Here is a 23,357-nt window from a genome sequence, read left to right on the forward strand (position 1 = left end):
ACAAGTAATTCAACAAAACAATGGCTGCAACAGCACAGAATACGCCTTCTGGAGTGGCCCAGTCAGAGTCCTGACCTCAACGCGATTGAAATGTTTGTGTATTATTATGTTCAGCAGACTGTGTTCTTCTATTGTTGTGACTTAGATGATGTTCAGAGCACATTTTATGCCCAATTCATGCAAAACCCCACGTAATCCCAAGGGGTTCACATACTTGTTCTTGGAACTGTAGAGTGCAGCAGTCAGGATGAGCACCATGTTCACATAAGAGTCCCCCCTTGCATCAAAGTCCCCATCTTTACCCCCTTACATGAGTGCCCAGCGGAGTCCCCCCTTACATCAGTGTCCAGCGGAGTGTCCCCCCCCCCCCCTTACGTCAGTGTCCAGCGGAGTGTCCCCCCCTTACATCAGTGTCCAGCGGAGTGTCCCCCCCCTTACGTCAGTGTCCAGCGGAGTGTCCCCCCCCCTTACGTCAGTGTCCAGCGGAGTGTCCCCCCCCCTTATGTCAGTGTCCAGCGGAGTGTTCCCCCTTACGTTAGAGCTCAGCGGAGTGCCCCCCTTACGTCAGAAGTCAGAACTCAGCAGAGTGCCCCCTTTACATAAGAGCTGAGCGGAGTCCCCGCCTCTTACATCAGAGCTCAGCAGAGTCCCCCCCTTACATCAGAGCTCAGCTGCTAACTGGACATGGAATAGTGAAGTGTGAAGCTGCTGGAAGAACAGGGAGGGGGGAGGTAGATAAGGAGAGAAGGGAAGGAGGTGGGGAAAGCTCCATGGTAGAGCAGAGATCGTTCACCCCCAGGCTGCTCTCTGCAGGCTCAGACATCACCAATTGTACAACCAGATGGATCTTCAAAATTCCCCCCCCCACGGGGCAGTCACAGAGCAGAGGGGCGGGAAGAGTCGGAGCAAAACAGAATCTCTCTCCTCCCCCGTCTATGCGAGGAGGGAGGAGGGAAGTGTGCTGTCTGAACAAGTGTCACAGACACTGAGCGTGCCTAGCTGCTGCTTGCCTGCAACAGGGATAAATGTAAGAAAACATCCTGCACTGCGCCCGGAACTACATGTCCCGAGAGTCAAGAGATAGGATTTGTAAATCCCTGAGTCAAAACTAAATGTGTTCCCATGGGGGCAGTAATTCTTCAATGTCCAGCAACCCTCCTATTCCCCCCTCACAGCCACATCCTATTATTGTGTAACCAATACCATCCAAATCATTCTTACTTTCATTTCCCAAAGTTATCCGTCTACAAGGAGACCTGTATAGATCACATGATGGCACCAATGAGGATGGAGGAGGACCGGAGTCACATGACTGAGAAGATACTAAACCTCACCCTGGAGATCATCTACCTGCTGACCGGAGAGGTGAGGAGGATTCTGGGAGGTCACATGACATCACTCTCATCTCTATTAATAAAACAAAGACCTGACTGGAGAGGGGAGGAGGATTCTGGGAGGTCACATGACATCACTCTCATCTCTATTAATAACACACAGGCCTGACCGGAGAGGTGAGGAGGATTCTGGGAAGTCACATGACATCACTCTCATCTCTATTAATAAAACACAGACCTGACCGGAGAGGTGAGGAGGATTCTGGGAGGTCACATGACATCGCTGTTATCTCTATTAATAAAACACAGACCTGACCGGAGAGGTGAGGAGGATTCTGGGAGGTCACATGACATCACTCTTATCTCTATTAATAAAACACAGACCTAACCGAAGAGGTGAGGAGGATTCTGGGAGTCTAACATGATATTCCTATTGGTTCCTCAATACAGAGATTTCCTCTTCTGAAGTCAGGTGATCATATGACCATCACAGTGCCTCCATGTGACTCCCTAAACCCTGAGAGACACAACATGCAGAAGATTCTAGAAGTCACCAAGAAGATGATGGAGCTGCTGACAGGAGAGGTGAGCGGTGCCGGGAATTCTGGGACATTCTCCAGTAACAGACAAGGGATGTGTCTGGATGGTGACTGTATCATTGTGTGTGTCAGGTTCCTATAAGGTGTCAGGGTGTCACTGTCTATTTCTCCATGGAGGAGTGGGAGTATTTAGAAGGACACAAGGATCTCTACAAGGACGTCATGATGGACAATCAGCCGCCCCTCACATCACCGGGTAAGAGGAGACTTTATTGTAAAGGAGAGAGCAGTACGGAGGATCCACCTAGATCCCCCATCATCTGATAAACACATAGAAACAATGGATTCAGTCAGTGTGTGTGTTTCCTACAGATGGATCCAGTCATGGGAACCCACCAGAGAGATGTCCCCGTCCTCTGTATTCCCGGGATTCCACACAGGAAGGTCACACCATCCCTCACAATCATCAGGTAGATGATGACAATTATTGGTAGTTGTGATTTATACACAGCATGTTTGTTACAATGAATGTTTTATTATATCTGTGACAGAAGTGTAGGCAGGACAGAACACACACGGAGGATGATAAACACACAAAGTTTTATTGAAATGGGAGAGACACTCAATCAGGGTAATAATGTAGCGTCCGGGTACCCAAAAAGGGGGAAGAGGGGGGAGGAGTCTGAACAGTTGTAATCCCGGTAGCGATGACCCGAGCACTCGGGGGGGGGGGCAGTCCAGGTAGCTACGATAATCCAGGCACGCAATAGGGCAGTCCAAGCAAGTATTAATCCACGTGGGGCAGTCCCAGCAAGGGTAATAGAGAGATTCAATGGGGCAGTCCAGGCAGAGAAAGTATGGGTGTTCAGTGGGGCAGTCCAGACAAGGCAATAGGGGAATTCAATTGGTCAGTCCAGATGGAAAATATGAGCATTCAGTGGGGCAGTCCAGACAGGGCAATATATTGATTCAAAGGGGCAGTCCAGGCAGGGAAGTATGAACACTCACGGTTTAGGCAGGGGTAACTTCCCAGATGCACACAGCGGTCAGTAGGCAGGGGTAACTTCCCAGATGCACACAGCGGTCAGTAGGCAGGGGTAACTTCCCAGATGCACACAGCGGTCAGCAGGCAGGGGTAACTTCCCAGATGCACACAGTGGTCAGCAGGCAGGGGTAACTTCCCAGAGGCACACAGCGGTCAGTAGGCAGGGGTGACTTTTCAGGCACACAGCGGCAGCAGGCAAAGGTAACTCTCGGGCACACAGAGGCAGCAGGCAGGGGTAACTTCCCAGAGGCACACAGCGGTCAGTAGGCAGGGGTGACTTCTCAGGCACACAGCGGCAGCACGTAGGGGTAACTCCCGGGCACGCAGCAGCAGCAGGCAGGGATGACTTCTCTGGCACACAGCAGCAGCAGGCAGGGCGACTTCTCTGGCACACAGCAGCAGCAGGCAGGGCGACTTCTCTGGCACACAGAGGCAGCAGGCAGGGGTAACTTCCAGAGGCACACAGCGGTCAGTAGGCAGGGGTGACTTCTCAGGCACGCAGCAGCAGCAGACAGGGGTAACTCCTGGGCACACAGCGGCAGCAGACGGGTAACTCCTGGGCACACAGCGGCAGCAGACAGGGGTAACTCCTGGGCACACAGCGGCAGCAGACAGGGGTAACTCCTGGGCACACAGCGGCAGCAGGCAGGGGTAACTCCTGGGCACACAGCGGCAGCAGGCAGGGGTAACTCCTGGGCACACAGCGGCAGCAGGCAGGGGTAACTCCTGGGCACACAGCGGCAGCAGACAGGGGTAACTCCCGGGCACACAGCGGCAGCAGACGGGTAACTCCCGGGCACACAGCGGCAGCAGACAGGGGTAACTCCCGGGCACACAGCGGCAGCAGACAGGGGTAAATTCTAGGCACACAGCGGCAGCAGGCAGTGGTGCCTTCTGGGCACACAGCGGCAGCAGGCAGCGGTAACTTCTGGCCACCCAGTGCAGCAGGCAGGGGTATCCTCTAGGGACACAGCGATCAGCAGAACACTCAGCATGGTCTGGGCTGTGGGGTCTGGCCTCAGCTCAGACCTCACACAGCTGTTCTTCCTGTGATCAGGGGAACAACAACCGCCAGGGTTATGCTCCGGTCCTCTTATCCCGGAGCAGGACGCTTCCTGGTTGCAATGGCCGACCCTGCGTCAGGTTGCTGGAGCAATGAGGCATGCCCCCCTCACTCCGGCCGTGCCCAGGGAGCCTTTGTCTCCAGCGGGAGCAGAGCGCTGGAAGCCTCGGGAACGCACTGCGCCCACCGGGACAAGGAGGGGGGGCGTGCAGAGACACCCCAGTGGCCTGCAAGTGAAGAATCCACCTGCAGGCACAGCAGGGTGTCAGACTCCTCAGTGGTATCACCAGGGAGAGGTCCTAACCACACCACAGGGGACAGTTCCTGACCTCCTGCACAGCCTTTGATGTAGGCCTGTGCAGGAGGTAGGAACCTGGAAGGGAGGGGGGAGGATGAAAGGGAGTGAGGGGAAAGCTGTGACAGGAGGGGGGAGGAAGATGAAGGAGAGTAAGGGGGGACCGTGACATATCTTTCAGAGTGGACTCCTCGGGGATAATAATATTGATGTTAAAGAAGAGTATAAAGAGGAGGATGAGGAGTATGGAGTGATGGAGGAGTTTTCAGAAGGACACAAGGATATGATGGAGCCACCTAATACCAGGAACCCACCAGAGAGATGTCCCCGTCCTCTGTATTCCCGGGATTCCACACAGGAAGGTCACACCATCCCTCACCATTACAAGGTTGGTGGGACTGAGCATTTAGAACATGGACTTCTTGAGGTGAGGTGATTTGGTGAGGATTTTTTAAGTGTAACATCACAATATTAAAGCTTATGTTTTACAGATGATATTTTCTCTCCTTCTCTTGGTTTAGAGTAAAGATCTGCTCGATATAGAAGTTGAGGGTAAATCAGAAGAAGAAGAGGCGTATGTGAGGGATGATCAGCAGTCTATGGAGGAGGATGGAATAACGGGGACATTTATAGAGGAGGACACTCCTACAGAGATCAGCACAGGTGGGTCATGAACACTAAATCCATTCCTCCACCCATACTGCTCACTGATTGGTCCAGAGTAGGGCGGGGACTGGGTGATATCAGCCTGTAATCCCCTGGTCACTTTCCTGAGCTGTGTTCCCCGTCCTGTATTCCTGGATTTCTCTCGGATAATCTTCCTTCTCTGTGCTGCAGACACAATTTATGTATCTAGACTGGATTTATGGAGGTTCTGGGGTTCAGCTGGCAGCAAAATGTTGGTGTTCACTATAGATGTTGCTCAACTTGGCATTTGGCGTATGAGACTTGGACATTTTTTCCCATGCCTGGGTCCAGCAAGATCTCTGACAGAACAATTCTCCCAGGGTTCCTTGCTCTGTGGTCTGCTGGCTGTGCCGGGTGGAGGGATATGTCTGTAGTGTCTCAGACCCAAGTCACTGAGTGCAGTCTCAGGAGATGGGAGGCAGCGGTGTGGGATCTCTGCAACTTGTCTACAGTAAACATTTCGGCTTCCACTGATTACTGAATACCAATATTATAAGTCCTGACCCTTACACTGTATAATTTATATTGTACATTACATACTCCTGACCCCTGCACTATATACTCTATGTTGTACATTACATACTCCTGACCCCTGCACTATATACTCTGTGTTGTACATTACATATTCCTGACCCCTGCACTATATACTCTGTGTTGTACATTACATACTCCTGACCCCTGCACTATATACTCTATGTTGTACATTACATATTCCTGACCCCTGCACTATATATTCTATGTTGTACATTACATACTCCTGACCCCTGCACTATATACTCTATGTTGTACATTACATACCCCTGACCCCTGCACTATATACTCTATGTTGTACATTACATATTCCTGACCCCTGCACTATATACTCCATGTTGTACATTACATACTCCTGACCCCTGCACTATATACTCCATGTTGTACATTACATACTCCTGACCCCTGCACTATATACTCTATGTTGTACATTACATACTCCTGACCCCTGCACTATATACTCTGTGTTGTACATTACATATTCCTGACCCCTGCACTATATACTCTGTGTTGTACATTACATACTCCTGACCCCTGCACTATATACTCTATGTTGTACATTACATATTCCTGACCCCTGCACTATATATTCTATGTTGTACATTACATACTCCTGACCCCTGCACTATATACTCTATGTTGTACATTACATACCCCTGACCCCTGCACTATATACTCTATGTTGTACATTACATATTCCTGACCCCTGCACTATATACTCCATGTTGTACATTACATACTCCTGACCCCTGCACTATATACTCCATGTTGTACATTACATACTCCTGACCCCTGCACTATATACTCTATGGTGTACATTCCATAGTCCTGACCCCTGCACTATATACTCTATGCTGTACATTACATACTCCTGACCCCTGCACTATATACTCTATGTTGTACATTCCATAGTCCTGACTTCTGCTCTCCCCCTCCCCCCACTGCTATATATACACATAATATGGATTCTCTTTTGTTACACCCATTTCCTCCCAGCTGGACATTTTATATCGGATGATGTGATTGGAGCACAGACTTTTACATGGTGATAATAATGTGATAACATCCTCCAACTTTGGACCCTTAAACAGAAAGTGATAATGAGGGAGGAGTCAATACCCCAATGATGGTGGTCTTCAGGATCAGTCCAGTCTTCATCTTGGTTGTTCTCCCCCCATCCTCACTCTCTGACCTCTGGTGGGGCTCAGCCCCGCTGTTCTTCATGACTAAATCATGGACTAAATAAGGAAGTGCAGTACTTCTTGTGTTGGGAAGATGGTGATGAGTGATAGAGGGGGTGGGGACCCTCGTCCTATAATCCCCTCATCACTGTCCCTCCTATAAAAGACAGTTCTGGTTGTTTCCTCACTCTCTGACTAAGGTCCATGAATAAAGAAATGACCTGGTAGGAGATCAGAGGAGCCATTTCCTAGTTCCCTTGAGGGTGGAATTGTAAGCTCCTCAGAGACCAAGCTGCCTGATGTGGGCGGAGTCCTGGTTTGGGGGAACCAATCAGCTCCTGTCTAGTAATCCTCTTTGTCTTTGTATTTTAGTCCATGGCCGGGAGATGAGGAAAACCTCCGAGGATTGTCTCACTTTGTCTCCAGACTGGAAAGTAGAAGATGAGGACATCACACAGTATAGTCCAGGAGAAAACCCGGCTCCCTCCAATGTCCATCCGGCACCACCCAGTGTAGATGGACCATCAGATTCCTCGTATCCTGAGGAACCTCAGACTGTGTGGGACCGGGCCGGCCTTCCAACAGAGAAGAGGTTCTCCTGTACTGAGTGCGGGAAGGAGTTCCGTTATAAATCCCATCTTAATATGCATAAAAGATCTCACACAGGGGAGAAGCCGTATTCCTGTGCTGAGTGCGGGAAATGTTTTTCACAAAAGTCTAGTCTGTACAAGCATCTGAGAGTTCACACGGGGGAGAAGCCATATTCCTGTTCTGAATGCGGGAAATGTTTTTCAGATATGTCCAACCTTTATCATCATCAGAGATCTCACACAGAGGAGAAGCCATATTCCTGTTCAGAGTGTGGGAAATGTTTTGTAGAAAAATCAAAACTTGTCAGACATCAGAAGTCTCATGAGATGGAAAAGCCATATTCCTGTCCTGAGTGCGGGAAATTGTTTTCACGGAAGTCTACTCTTTACACACATCAGAGATCTCACACAGGTGAAAAGCCATATTCCTGTCCTGAGTGCGGGAAAAGTTTTTCATCTAAACCTAATCTGTACACACATCAGAAGTTGCACACAGGGGAGAATCCATATTCCTGTTCTGAGTGCAGGAAATGTTTTTCAGGCAAGTCCGGTCTTTCCACACATCAGAGAATTCACACAGGTGAAAAGCCATATTCCTGTCCTGAGTGCGGGAAAAGTTTTTCAAGGAAGTCTATTCTTTACACACATCAGAGATCTCACACAGGTGAAAAGCCATATTCCTGTCCTGAGTGCGGGAAATGTTTTTTAGTGAAGTCCAGTCTTTACAGACATCAGTTATCTCACATGGGGGAGAAGTCGTATTCTTGCCCTGAGTGCGGGAAATGTTTTTCACAAAAGTACCATCTTTACACACATAAGAAATCTCACACAGGTGAGAATTAGTGTCCTGAGTGTGGGAAGGGTTTCCGGCATAAATCAGAGCTTAATGTGCATGAAAGATCTCACACGGGGGAGAAGCCATATTCCTGTCCTGAGTGCAAGAAATGTTTTTCAGTGAAGTCTAGTCTTTACAGACATCACAGATCTCACACGGGGGAGAAGCTTTTTTTCTGTTCTGAGTGTGGAAAATGTTTTTCAGAGAAGTCTAAACTTCATAGTCATCAGAGATCTCACACGGGGGAGAAGCCGTATTGTTGTCCTGAGTGCGGGAAATGTTTTTCAGACAAGTCCCATCTTTGCAGACATCAGAGATCTCACACAGGGGAGAAACCATATTCCTGTCTTGAGTGCGGAAAATGTTTTTCACAGAACTCCAATCTTCATGAACATCAGATATCTCACAAGGGGGACAAGCCGTATTCCTGTCCTGAGTGCGGTAAATGTTTTTCACAGAACTCCAATCTTTACAAACATCTAAGATCTCACAAGGGGGAAAAGCCACTTTCCTGTCCTGAGTGAGGGAAATGTTCCTCACTGAAGTCCTGCCTTCCTGTACATCAGGGGTCCCACACAACCCTGGAGGTGTATTAGTGCCTTGAGTGCGGGAAATGTCTTCTAGATGAATGTTGCTGGACATCCCAGCTCTCATGTGGGGAAGAAGCACACCCTGATATACACCTCAGATATACTCCATGGCTGATCTTCATCATGGAAGAAACAGTTCACAAGGAGATCAGAGGCCCCCAAAGACATGGATGAAGTGTGGGACGGGGTCGGCCATTGATATCAGGAGAAGACATTTTCAATGTATTTTCCATCAATGGAAGACATTCCAGCAGCTCAGATGTGATCCTAATAACATTGGTTCCCCATTCACACAGGAGGAATGGACATGAACTCTCACTGAGGGAATTGCTATACAAACATTCTATGAATAGACCCCCAAATGTCAGGAGACGTTTCTATAAAGACGGGAAGTATGGAGCAGAGAAATGAATAGACCTCCCAGCAATGTTATTACCAGGCTGCAGCTAGGGGGAGCTCTAATGTCACCCCAGCAGAGGGATCCCATCTAGCCCACATTAACCCTCTCACTGCCAGAGCTGTTTCTGCATGATTTTGCACACATGGGAAAATGCAGATTTTGGTCCTGAAGATGAGATAAACCCCCAAACATCTATTCTGTGACATCAGAGGCCCTGGAGAATAAAATGGTGGTGATTGTTAAGGTGTTCCCCGTACACAGATTCCCCTTCATATCCGCCTTTATTTCCTCCTTTCCCCCATTTTCTATGTTGGGATCTTTTCTACAATACTTTGTTATAATAATGGAACACGTTGTGTATTGTACACCAATAATAATGACTCCGCCCCCACATTCCAGACAAGGGATCTTCCTGACCAATCAGATTCTTTCCTTTACTGTTTCCTGATTTTTATGCTTCAATCTTGTTAAATGTAAAATTATAATAAAACATTTATTGAACAAAAACTATTGTGTGTGTCGGTGCAATGAGGGCAAACTTCAATATAGAACATTGCTCCTCGGTGACACCTCACACCCTTCAATAACGGGGCAGAGTGCGGGGGTCAGCAGTATATCATATACAGCCCACCATACAGAGTGCAGAGGGGGGCTGTAGTGTGCCCCCCTCCTGATCCATACCAGGCCACATGTCCACAACATGGGGGTCACCTTACCAGGGGGGATTCCCCCAGACATAGCATCTTGTCACCTTGGCTGGTGGCTGTGGGGATCTGTGGGTGGGGGTCATATTGGATTCTGGAAACCCCCTTTAATAACAAGGGGCCCCCATATACCGTCCCCCATGTGAATGAGTATGGGGTATATAGTACCCGACAATAGCACCAGCCCAATGACAGCTCCCTAAACTGTCATCATCTACATAAGTGAAGGGACAGGGATGGTGGGACCTTATTACCCAAATGTGACCAGTGACCATATTTGGTCAGTGATGTCACTGCTATCCCCGCCCCCTTCCTTACATGGTAGGGATTCCCAATGACATCACTGATTCCTGGGGGTGTGGCCGCTGTACCCATCCATGTCTTCCTCAGGCACCAGTGACAGCAGGAAGCTGTTATATATAGAAGTGGTAGAAATGTCTCTTCTATGTGTGATGATCGGCTCCTGCAAAACACGGGACCGGAACAGGCAAAGTTTGGTTTGTACTGTCGTCATCCCTACTCTCCGACAACTAAACCCAGAGATCATCCCAAGTGGTCATTGTATTTGTCCCTTACATTGGTGACCAATGGGAGAAGGACCCCCTTATATCAGTGGTCAGTGTACTGGTCCCTTACATTGGTGACCAATGGGAGAAGGACCCCTTATATCAGTGGTCAGTGTAGTGGTCCCTTACATTAGTGACCAATGGGAGAAGGACCCCCTTATATCAGTGGTGAGTGTAATGGTCCCTTACATTGGTGACCAATGGGAGGAGGACCCCCTTATATCAGTGGTCAGTGTAGTGGTCCCTTACATTGGTGACCAATGGGAGAAGGACCCCTTATATCAGTGGTCAGTGTAGTGATCCCTTACATTGGTGACCAATGGGAGAAGGACCCCTTATATCAGTGGTCAGTGTAGTGATCCCTTACATTGGGAACCAATAGGAGAAGAATTCCCTTATATCAGTGGTCAGAGCAGTGGTTCCTTACATTGGTGACCAATGGGAGAAGGACCCCCTTATATCAGTGGTCAGTGTAGTGGTCCCTTACATTGGTGACCAATGGGAGAAGGACCCCTTATATCAGTGGTCAGTGTAGTGATCCCTTACATTGGTGACCAATGGGAGAAGGACCCCTTATATCAGTGGTCAGTGTAGTAATCCCTTACATTGATGAGCAATGGGAGAAGGACCCCCTTATATTAGTGATCAGTGTAGTGGTCCCTTACATTTGTGACCAATAAGAGAAGGATCCCCTTATATCAGTGGTCGGTATAGTGATCCCTTACATTTGTGACTGATTGGGAAAGGATTCCCTTTTATCAGTGGTCAGTGTAGTGATCTCTTACAAAAGACTAGAAAGTCTAGAAAAACTTAATGTGAACAAACCACCAGGACCAGATGGCTTGCACCCAAAAGTCCTCAAGGAATGTATCCAGGTCATTGATAGACAGTTATTCCTCATCTTTAGGAAAGCTTACTGACCGGAATGGTGGCAGCAGATTGGTGAAAAGCTAACATGCTTCCAGTATTCCAGAAAGGACCGAGATACATATCTGGAAGCTCCAAGCCAGTCAGCCTAACATCAATAGTTTGTAAACTATTGGAGGGATGATAAGGGACCATATCCAAGAATTTGCTGATGAAAATAATATCATTAGTAGTAACCAGCATGGGTTTATGAAAAAAGATCGTTCTTGCCGGACCAACCTATTAACAATCTATGAGGAGGTGAGCTGTAATCTGGATAATGGAACCCCCATGGATGTAGTGTATCTAGACTTCACCAAACATCTGACACGATACCCCATAAATGCTTAATCCACAAATTGAGGCATGTTGGTGCTGACAATAGTGTATGTATATGGAGAGAAAACTGGTTACTGGGGTGCGTACAAAGGGTGGTGATAAATGTACCTCTGAATGGTCTGAGTTATAAGTGGGGTACCCCAGGGCTCTGTTCTGGGTCCAATTCTGTTCATAACTGATATAGAGGTCGGTATAAATAGTTCAGTCTCAGTGTTTGCTGACAATACAAAGCTAAGCAGAGCAATAACGTCACCACAGGATATAGAAACGTTTCAATAAAATAAAGGGGTGACAACTACATGGCAAAGGAGGTTTCATGTACCAAAATGTAACGTAATGTACTTGGGGGCTAAAAATATGAATGCAAGCTACACGCTAGGGCAGGGGTGGGCAACTGCGGCCCACCATCTGTTGTGGAACTACATGTCCCACAAAGCATTGCAAGATGACAGTTACAAGCATGACTCCCAGAGGCAAAGGCTGATGGGAAGACTGACAGTTACTCCATGAGGCAGAGGCATGATGGGACTTGTAGTTCTGCAACAGCAGGAGGGCCGCAGTTGCCCACCCTTGCGCTACAGGATGAACCTCTGGGGGAATCGAGGATGGAGAAGGATCTGGGGGTCCTAGTGGATCACAGACTCAGCAATGACATGCATACCAAGCCGCAGCAAGCAAGGCCAGCAGAATATCAGCATGAATTCAAAAGGGAATTTACTCCGGAGATAAAATGATAATTCTCCCACTTTACAAAATGCTGGTTTGGACACATCTGGAGTATGACGTCCAGTTCTGGTCACCAGTCCTCAGGTGGGATGTGCTGGAACTGGAGAAAGTCCAGAGAAGGGCAACAAAGCTAATAAAGGGGCTGGAAGACCTCAGTTATGAGGAATGACTACAAACATGAAACATATTCTCCTTGGAGATGAGATCCTTCAGAGGAGATATGATAATGATATAGAAATATATTTGTAACCTGCCAATTCTGGTGTTCAATGACAAATATAAATCCAGCTCTATGGTGCCGGGCAGTGAGCACAGGACCCACTAGAGGATGTCGGGCCCTCAGGCCACCCTCATGAAGTCTTTCTGATTGTTTGGTCAGAGACATTCACACCAGTGGCCTGCTGGAGGTCATTTTGTAGGGCTCTGGCAGGGCTCATCCTGTTCCTCCTTGCATAAAGGAGCAGATACCGGTCCTGCTGATAGGCTAAGGACCTTCTATGGCCCTGTCCAGCTCTCCTAGAGGAACTGCCTGTCTCTTGGAATCTCCTCCATGCTCGTCTCCTGGAATCTCCTCCGTGCTCTTGTCTCCTGGAATCTCCTCCGCGCTCTTGTCTCCTGGAATCTCCTCTATGCTCTTGTCTCCTGGAATCTCCTCCATGCTCTTGTCTCCTGGAATCTCCTCCATGCTCTTGTCTCCTGGAATCTCCTCCATGCTCTTGTCTCCTGGAATCTCCTCCATGCTCTCATCTCCTGGAATCTCCTCCATGCTCTTGTCTCCTGGAATCTCCTCCATGCTCGAGACTGTGCTGGGAGACACAGCAAACCTTCTGGCAATGGCAAGTATTGATGTGCCATTCTGGAGGAGTTGGAGTACCTGTGCAACCTCTGTAGGGTCCAGGTATGACCTCATGCTACCAGTAGTGACACTGACCCTAGCCAAATGCAAAACTAGTGAAAAACAGTCAGAAAAGACGAGAAGGGAAAAAATGTCAGTGGCCTCCACCTGTAAAACCATTCCTGTTTTGGGGGTCATCTCATTGTTGCCCATCTAGTGCACCTGCTGGTAATTTAATTAACACCAAAGCAGCTGAAACTGATGAACAACCCCCTCTGCGACTTACCTGACCAGATCAATATCCCAGGAGTTACATGGACTTGATGCTAAACTCTAAAAAAAAAACACTTAAAAAGTCTTCCTTTCAATTTTTTTGAGCCGTGTATTTACCTTCCTGCTGTCACATGGTCACGTTGTCTGCATTGTATCTTTCTTGGTGGGAGGAAGCTATATCAAGTTACAGTTTTTATGTTCAGTTTTGTTATTTAATAATGATTACTTTGTGTTTTTTCCTGTTCACTTCACTGCCTGAAGCTAGGAGCCATATCCCTTTCTACAGCTCATCATATGCAGATACGCTCCCTGCTAAACAATTACAAATGCTGAGGCACTTGAAGTGGTTGTGAACGGGTCCGGCACTCCGGCAGGAGACACACTTACAAGCAGCAGACTTTCATAGAATGGAAAGGTTGTGGGTGGGTCAGGCGCTAGGTTGGGCAGTAGTAGGACGGAAGGCAAAGGTGCTCATTGTAATCCATAAAAACCTGGCATTAGAATTCATCTCTGAGTGTAACGATGATATGGGACGTATGGCTACCGTGGTCTTACAGATCTCCAATAAGGATCTCCAACTCACCAATGTCTATGCCCCCAACTCCCTGGCAGACCCTTCTGTAATGCTGCAGCTAATTGGATATTTCATAATCCCAGTATACATCAGATAGATGGAGGAGACTAACACAGTAGTAAATGATAGAGAGGACAGGTCAACACAAGGCCCACTCATTGCAAAGGTGTCTACCGACTCTTCTTCCCATTAGCACAGGTGATTTCTGCCAGAGGATTATTAGACCCCTGGTGATTGGCACACCCCACACACAGGGAGTTTACTTCATATTCTCACATTTGCCAGGCTAGACTATCTTTATTGCAGCACTTCCCTTTTCCCTCATGTCCGTCATACAGCCATACACGACTTGATTATATCAGACCATAGCCCCTCTATTTCTTTGGCAGACCCTCGAACCACAGGCCCCCCAAATATTTGGAGATTTCCTTCCTATCTGACATGTAAGGTGGACTTCATACACACTGGTAGTGATGCTTGGCATTGGCATGAAGCCAAACACCTCTTTGATCTTTGGGTAGAGAATTACAAACATATAAATTGTTCCTATGCTGATTCACAATTGTGTAAATATGGTGATAAGGTGGGTAAGCAAAGGGTCTCTCCAACCAACTCATGTAGCCTCCCTAAAGGATACTTCTGCTACCCTTGTCTCCTCCCCAGAAGAAACCAATAAAATACTGGAAGATATTTGTGCCACTCTATATCTAGATCCAAGACCTTGAGGTGACCACAAAATTCTTAGACTCACTTCATTTACTCACTACTGGCCCCTCCCACCTGCAATCTGTAAATGCCCCTATTTCATTAAAGGAAGAGTCTGAGGTGATTAAAGGCTTACCTAGTGGGAAATCACCTGGTCCTGATGGCTACACACCAGCATTTTATAAGATGATGGACTCTCATCATCCCTCAGCTAGGGCTCTGAGGAAGAGGTTGTGTCCTCGAAATGCGTTAGCCAGTTGGTCATCCAGGGTTCCATCGTATGGACTCAGATGTTGTTTGGATCATACATCTTGTTCAGTTTGACATGCCTGTGTTATTATGTCCATTGTGAGTATGATACCTATTTTTGTTTCTTTAATAAATTATTTTAAACGATAATGCACTAGGTTGGTGCGCCCTTTTTCTGTTTCTCCATTTGTATCCAGTGTATTCGGACCACCCCGGTCTGTTGAGGGCAGCAAGCAATGCATATTCCAGAAAATTCCAGAACATTCCTATTGGGTCTACTGAGTCCTTACCTAGTGCAGGAGTAAAGTGTTTGTTGTGTTGGAACTGACAGTATATAACAAGGTTTGGGAGGGGGCCCCACAAATTCTGATGGGTCACCAAGACAATGAAATTGATTTCTAATAAGGGCAAGTACCCAACTGAATCGGGGTCGTACCGAACTATATCCCTCCTAAATGTGGACACTAAAATACTCTCTGAAATAGTCACATCCCTCTTGGCTGCAATATTACCCTCCCTTATCCATACTGCCCAGGCTGGCTTTATTAACCCCTTCACGCCGGCGCCTCCTGGCCCTTTAAGAGTTTCAGAAGCCGGGAGACAGGGCGGGGTTTAGGGGTTATGTGACTGCCATGACGAGTCATCATGGCGGTCACATGATCAGGAAAGGTCCCGATTGAAAGAGGAGACTGGGACCTTTCTGTGAGTACCGGACATGTGTGCTGGGAGTGGGCAGAGCGTGCGCTCTCGGCACATATGTCCTTTTTTAATAGAACGCAAATGTACAGCCGCTCAGCATCTAGGCCCAGATGCCGGAAGGCCACACATTTGCGTTTGGACAGCGTGAAGAGGTTAATGGTAGATCAGTGGCTTCCAACATTCAGAAAGTTATTGCAGAGCTGGAACAAGGCAAGGTACACCCGTCTGAGGATCGAGCTATTATTACATTGGATGCTGGAAAAGTCTTGGATAATGTCAGCTATCATTGGCTTGCTCTGGTTCTTCTGATGGGCTTTTCAGCAGTATGGATTCTGCACCTTCACCCAGGGTGGTAGCTGCAGGTCTCATATCAGGTGAAATATTGCTGCACGAAGGGTACTCACCAGGGTTGCCCCCCCTTCACCTCTTCTTTTCAACCTTGCCCTGGAACCTTTCTCCCGTTACCTTTCCTCCAGAGCCCCAATACATGGGATTCAGGCAGGTCAAGAAGAACTCTGTGTAGTCCTATTTGCCGATGATATTTTTTATGGCGGATCCTGTGGCAGATATTCACATTCTCCATCAGGTCTTCACAAGCTGCCTACAGTGCTCTGGCCTTCCAATCAATTCTGCTAAGAGTGAAATACTTTCCTTATCTCAAACCAACACCCTTCCCTGGGCCCAGCAGTCTCTCTTTCATGTAGCAAATGTTCAGATCACATATTCAGGCATTACGATAGGGAAGGAGCCATCCTCGGTCTATCATTGCTACCCTCCACTGATATCTAAAATAGGAAATGAGATGGACACATGGATGTACCTTCTATCGATTTTTGGCAGATGGCACCTGTTCAAAATGGTGAGCTTTGCTCGCCTATTGTACCCTCTTCAAACAATTTGGTTCCTGCTTAAACAGGGGGAGCAAAAAAAAAGATGAAGCAAACTTTCCCAATATTCCATTGTATGACCTTGCCTGTTTATTGTGTATAGGGACAGATTGGATACTTCAGGCTTCCTCATACACCAATTATGATTTGGAGTTGGCAGTGAGGCAACCATATGACTTAGCTGCACTCCTGCATTGCAAAATACAATTGTTCCCCACATGTATTCAACACAAACTTCTGAGACAAGATACAATTATTGCATGGAGGGACATACAGAGCAAACTGGGCCTGTCACCCCATGTCTCCCAATATTTGCCCATAAGAGGCATTACAATGTTTCCAGAAGCTGTTCAATATGCGGCTTTCAACATTTGGAGTTCTAAGGGGCTCTCCTGCGTTGCCTCCATGTATGACACATATTTGAACTATCAGGAACTTTGAAATCTTTCCCAACCCTTGCATCAACTTATGCCCTGCCAAGCCATCCCTCTCTCTACTACCTACACCTCTCAGGTTGTATAAACTGGTGCTGCCCAGCCAAGCAACAATGTTTTCAAACTTCCATATCTGATCGCTTCCTACAGGAATGGAAATACTCCGTATCTGACATCTATCAACCTTTACACTCTCTCTTTACTAAACCTCTACATCCCACATCTGTGAAATCTTGGAGCAAGGTCATACCGGGAGAGAACCTGGTGGGCAACATACTGGAAGGATAGAACAAAGTGCAAAGGCTTGTGGTGAATGAATCCTGGAGAGTCTCAATGTAAGCTCTTCCATGGGGCCTTCATCCCATTTCTATCCACTAAGAACTCTCCACAAATCCACTATATAGTGAGCACCGCCCTCTCTCTTCCACCGATTTCAGGAATGGCCCCGCATCTCAACCTTTTGGGAACAAGTGTTAGCCTACATCTCAGGAGTTTGTGGCTGCTCACTCCCCATGGACCCAGTTCTTCTACTCTTCGGCTCCACTACAACTCTCCATTCAGCTGAGAAAACCCACATCCACAAATCCCACAGGAGCTTGCAGTGGATATTATTATGTTTACTGGTGGCCCACAGGGCTATTCCTAAGAAATGGACTATTGCCTTGTCCCCCACCATCACAGACACTAAAAAGATCTACGTCTTCTGATTTACAGAGAGGAGTTAGACATGGAGCTCAACAACCAAGCCTCAGTCAAACATTTCCATAATAGATGGGACACTTTTATTGCAGCAACACTTACAGTTGTGTTCAAAATAATAGCCATCAGACATCACTAACCGGATCAATCACTGTTTTTGGTGGAAATGATATTTCTACATGGCAAATAATTTCCTAGCAGGTGTAGTAGAGTCATAGAAATCCAACAGACCCGACAGTCATGACATGCATGCTGCTGATTCTGTGTCATTGAATCACTCATTGAAAGGGGCGTGTTCACAATAATAGCCGTGTGGAGTTCTATTAGTGAGGTCATTCATTCTTTGAAAAACAGGTGGCAATTATTGCCCTTATTTAAGGAAGGAAGGCAGCAAATGTTGGACATGCTGGTTACAGTGCATTTCTCTCTGAAATTCTGAGGAAAATGGGTTGTTCCAGACATTGTTCAGAAGAACAGCGTACCTTGATTAAAAAGTTGATTGGAGAGGGGAAAACATATAAAGAAGTGCAGAAAATGATCGGCTGCTCAGCTAAAATGATGGCAAATGCTTTTAAATGGCAACCAAAACCTGAAAGACGTGGAAGAAAGCGAAAAACTACCATTTGAATGGATAGAAGAATAGCCAAAATGGGGCGGACTCAGCCAACAATCAGCTCCAGGAAGATGAAAGAAGGTGTGACGTTCCCTGTGAGTACTGTTACAATTAGAAGACGCCTATGTGAAGCCAAGCTATCTGCAAGAAGTCCCCGCAAAGTCCCACTGTTGGGAAAAAGACGTGTGCTGAAGAGGTTACAATCTGCCAAAGAGCACATTGACCGGCCTAAAGAGAAATGACGCAACATTTTGTGGACTGATGAAAGGAAGATTGTTCTTTTTGGGTCTAGTGGGCGGAGACAGTTTGTCAGACGACCTCCAAACACTGAATTCAAGCCACAGTACACTGTGAAGACCGTGAAGCATGGTGGTGCAAGCATCATGATATGGGGATGTTTCTCATACTACGGTGTTGGGCCTATTTATCGCATACCAGGGATCATGGATCAGTTTGAAGACATCAGAATACTTGAAGAGGTCATGCTGCCTTATGCTGAAGAGGAAATGCCCTTGAAATGGGTGTTCCAACAAGACAACGACCCCAAACACACCAGTAAACGTGCAACATCTTGGTTCCAGACCAACAAGATGGACGTTATGGAGTGGCCCGCCCAATCCCCGGATCTTCATCCAATAGAAAACTTGTGGGGTGACATCAAAAATGCCGTTTCTGAGGCAAAACCAAGAAATAGAGAAGAACTGTGGAATGTGGTCCAATCATCCTGGGCTGGAATACCTGATCACAGGGGCCAGAAGTTGGGGGACTCCATGCAACACAGATGTACAGCAGTTCTCAGAAACAGTGCGACTACAACCAAATATTCATGAAGTCATTCAAAGGAAAGCAAAATCTTCAAACATTTCTCAGTTTATATAGTGAATGTTTGAGTTTGTAAAGAAGAATACAAACACGGCCATTTTTTTGAACCATCTAATATTCACTTTTCTTCCATTTTTTTAGAGGAACAACACAAATTTGATCTATTTTTCTTCATGTTTTGATTTGGAATAGAATGTGTCGTGTTCCCAATGCATTTGTGTGGATGGAAATAAAAGCTATTAGAAGTATTTTCAGCTTTATTCACTTTTTTCAACACACTGCTATTATTTTGAACACAACTGTACACCCTTGGAGCAATCCTCTATGTTGTCTTCTTTTACTTCTATGGATGGGTTTGTCAAGGTGGTTACATTGTAGAGATCAGACAGCCGTGTATGGAACACGCATTGAGGACACGCATACATAACAGGTGTTACTTGCTCCCCATCTGGCTGTGTATACCTTGGTTTTCTGGTTCATGACGTTGTCATTCTTTTGCTCTCCTGATGTGTCTCTGCGCACTCATGGCCGAACCTTACTTCCTTGGCTTTATCATGACATCTAGGAACATTATGACATTCTGCTCCTCTCACTTATTGGAGTTGGGAACAAAGTCTCAGGAGAGAGTCCATCCATGTTTTCTGATCAGGTATCACACCCGGTCACACCTCCAGGTCAGTTCCTGCCAGAAGATTCCTTCCTCTTTCTTTATTGGAGAGATTATAATTATTTCATTGGTTACTGTGATTTATCTTTTATTCAGAAGTCATGGCAAAAGTATGAGGTGCTCGTCTCCTCTTTCACCCCAGACATATTGCTTCTTTGTATATCTCTTTAAAAAACTCAATATAGAATGTTAAAGAAAATGTACTCAGCCAATGACAGGTAATGGCTCCATTTTTATTCTTCTCCTGCTATCAATGGCCGACCCGGTCCCACACTTCATCCATGTCTTTGGGGGCCTCTGATCTCCTTATCAACTGTTTCTTCCATGATGAAGATCCACCATGGAGTATATCTGAGGTGTATATCAGGGTGTGCTTCTTCCCCACATGAGGGCTGGGATGTCCAGCAACATTCATCTAGAAGACATTTCCTGCACCCAAGGAACTAATACACCTCCAGGGTTGTGTGGGACCCCTGATGTACAGGAAGACAGGACTTCAGTGAGGAACATTTCCCTCACTCAGGACATGAAAGTGGCTTCTCCCCTGTGTGAGTTCTCTGATGTCTGGAAAGATGGGATTTCTGCAAAAAACATTTCCCGCACTCAGGACAGGAATAGGGTATCTGCCCCGTGTGCAATCTCTGATGTGTGTAAAGATGGGAAATCTGTGAAAAACATTTTCCACACTCAGAACAGGAATATGGCTTCTCCCCCGTGTGAGATCTCTGATGTATGTAAAGATGGGACTTCTCTGAAAAACATTTCCCACACTGAGGACAAGAATGTGGCTTGTCCCCAGTATGCAATTTCTTATGTCTGTAAAGATTCGACTTATCTGAAAAACATTTCCCGCACTCAGGACAGGAATATGGCTTCTCCCCCGTGTGACGTATCTGATGTTTGTAAAGACTGGACTTGTCTGAAAAACATTTCCCACATTCAAGACAGGAATATGGCTTCTCCCCTATGTGAGATCTCTGATGTACGCAAAGATTAGACTTCTGTGTAAAACACTTCCCGCACTCAGGACAGGAAAATGGCTTTTCACTCATGTGAGATCTCCGATGTCTGGAAAGAATAGACTTGCTTGAAAAGCATTTACAGCACTGAGGACAGGGATATGGCCTCTCCCCCGTGTGAGATCTCTGGTGTATGTTAAGACTGGATTTTTGTGAAAAACATTCCCCACACTCAGAACAGGAATAAGGCTTTTCCCCCATGTGAGATCTTTGGTGTATTTGAAGACTGGATTTTTGTGAAAAACATTTCCCGCACTCAGAACAGGAATACGGCTTCTCCCCCGTGTGAGATCTCTGATGTGTGTAAAGTTGGGACTGCCGTGAAAAACATTTCCCGCACTCAGGACAGGAATATGGCTTCTCCCCTGTGTGAGATCTCTGATGTGTGTAAAGATGGGACTTCACTGAAAAACATTTCCCGCACTCAGGACAGGAATACGGTTTCTCCCGTGTGAGATCTCTGATGTGTGTAAAGATGGGACTTCACTGAAAAACATTTCCCACACTCAGGACAGGAATACGGCTTCTCTCCTGTGTGAGATCTTTGATGCACATTAAGATGGCATTTAGCATGGAAACCCTTCCCACACTCAGTACAGGAGAACCTCTTCCCTGTTGGAAGGCCGGCCCGGTCCCACACAGTCTGAGGTTCCTCAGGATACGAGGAATCCGATGGTCCATCTACACTGGGTGGTGCCGGATGGACATTGGAGGGAGCCGGGTTTTCTCCTGGACTATACTGTGTGATGTCCTCATCTTCTACTTTCCAGTCTGGAGACAAAGTGAGACAATCCTTGGAGGTTTTCCTCATCTCCCGGCCATGGACTAAAATACAAAGACAGAGGATTACTAGACAGGAGCTGATTGGTTCCCCCAAACCAGGACTGGCTGAGCCCCACCAGCGGTCAGAGAGTGAGGATGGGGGGGGGCAACCATGTCCAGCTGGTAGGAAATGGGTGTAACAAAAGAGAATCCATATTATGAGTATATATAGCAGTGGGTGGAGAGCAGAATTCAGGAGTATGTAATGTACAACATAGAGTATATAGTGCAGGGGTCAGAGGTATGGAATGTACAACATGGAGTATATAGTGCAGGGGTCAGAGGTATGTAATGTACAATATAAATTATAAAGTGTAAGGGTCAGGACTCATAATATTGGTATTCAGTAATCAGTGGAAGCTTAAATGTTTACTGTAGACAAGTTGCAGAGATCCCACACCGCTGCCTCCCATCTCCTGAGACTGCACTCAGTGACTTGGGTCTGAGACTATACAGACATATCCCTCCACCCGGCACAGCCAGCAGATAACAGAGCAAGGAACCCTGGGAGAAATGTTCTGTCAGAGATCTTACTAGACCCGGGCATGGGGAAGAATACCCAAATCACATGTCCCAGGGGCCTAAGTAGAGCAATGTCTATGGTGAAAATGAACATTTTGCTGCCAGCTGAACCCCAGAACCTCCATAAATCCAGTCTAGAGACATAAATTGTGTCTGCAGCACAGAGAAGGAAGATTATCCGAGAGAAATCCAGGAATACAGGACGGGGAACACAGCTCAGGAAAGTGACCAGGGGATTACAGGCTGATATCACCCAGTCCCCGCCCTACTCTGGACCAATCAGTGAGCAGTATGGGTGGAGGAATGGATTTAGTGTTCATGACCCACCTGTGCTGATCTCTGTAGGAGTGTCCTCCTCTATAAATGTCCCCGTTATTCCATCCTCCTCCATAGACTGCTGATCATCCCTCACATACGCCTCTTCTTCTTCTGCTTTCACCTCAAATTCTATATCGATTGGATCTCCACTCTAAATCAAGGAAATGACAGAAAATATCATCTGTAAAATATAAGGTCACATAAAAAATCCACACATTGTCTTTACAAGTCCATTTTCTAGATTCCCCATCCCACCAACCTTGTAATAGTGAGGGATGGTGTGACCTTCCTGTGTGGAATCCCAGGAATACAGAGGACGGGGACATCTCTCTGGTGGGTTCCTGGTATTAGGTGGCTCCATCATATCCTTGTGTCCTTCTGAAAACTCCTCCATCACTCCATACTCCTCATCCTCCTCTTTATACTCTTCTTTAACATCAATATTATCATCCCCGAGGATTCCACTCTGAAAGATATAATAAAACATTCATTGTAACAAACATGCTGTGTATAAATCACAACTACCAATAATTGTCATCATCTACCTGATGATGGTGAGGGATGGTGTGACCTTCCTGTGTGGAATCCCGGGAATACAGAGGACGGGGACATCTCCCTGGTGGGTTCCTGTAGCTGGATGACTCCACCATGGTGTCCTGGTACAGATCTTTGTGTTCTTTTAGAAGCTCTGTCTCCTCCATCCCCCCATCCTCATCCTCCTCCTCTTTTATCTCTTCTTTAACCTCAACTTTAGGATCTCTCAGGTTTCCACTCTGAATTTATAATAAAATGCCATCAATGGTAACAATGCAGATAATGTACAGATCCTAATGATACTATCAGTGATTGTTCCTCATCTACCTGATGATGGTGAGGGATGGTGTGACC

General features: G+C 46.7%; 1 pseudogene; it reads right to left on the reverse strand.

The window, feature by feature from the left end:
- LOC149445472 (uncharacterized) overlaps nucleotides 1-22,703 on the reverse strand; it is a 96,177-nt pseudogene extending 73,474 nt beyond the window's left edge.
- Nucleotides 22,704-23,357: the final 654 nt, after the last annotated feature.

This window comes from Staurois parvus, unplaced genomic scaffold (assembly GCF_062004578.1).
Source record: "Staurois parvus isolate SC_StPar_1 unplaced genomic scaffold, SC_StPar_1.0 ptg000720l, whole genome shotgun sequence".
NCBI classification, from domain to species: Eukaryota; Metazoa; Chordata; class Amphibia; order Anura; family Ranidae; genus Staurois; species Staurois parvus.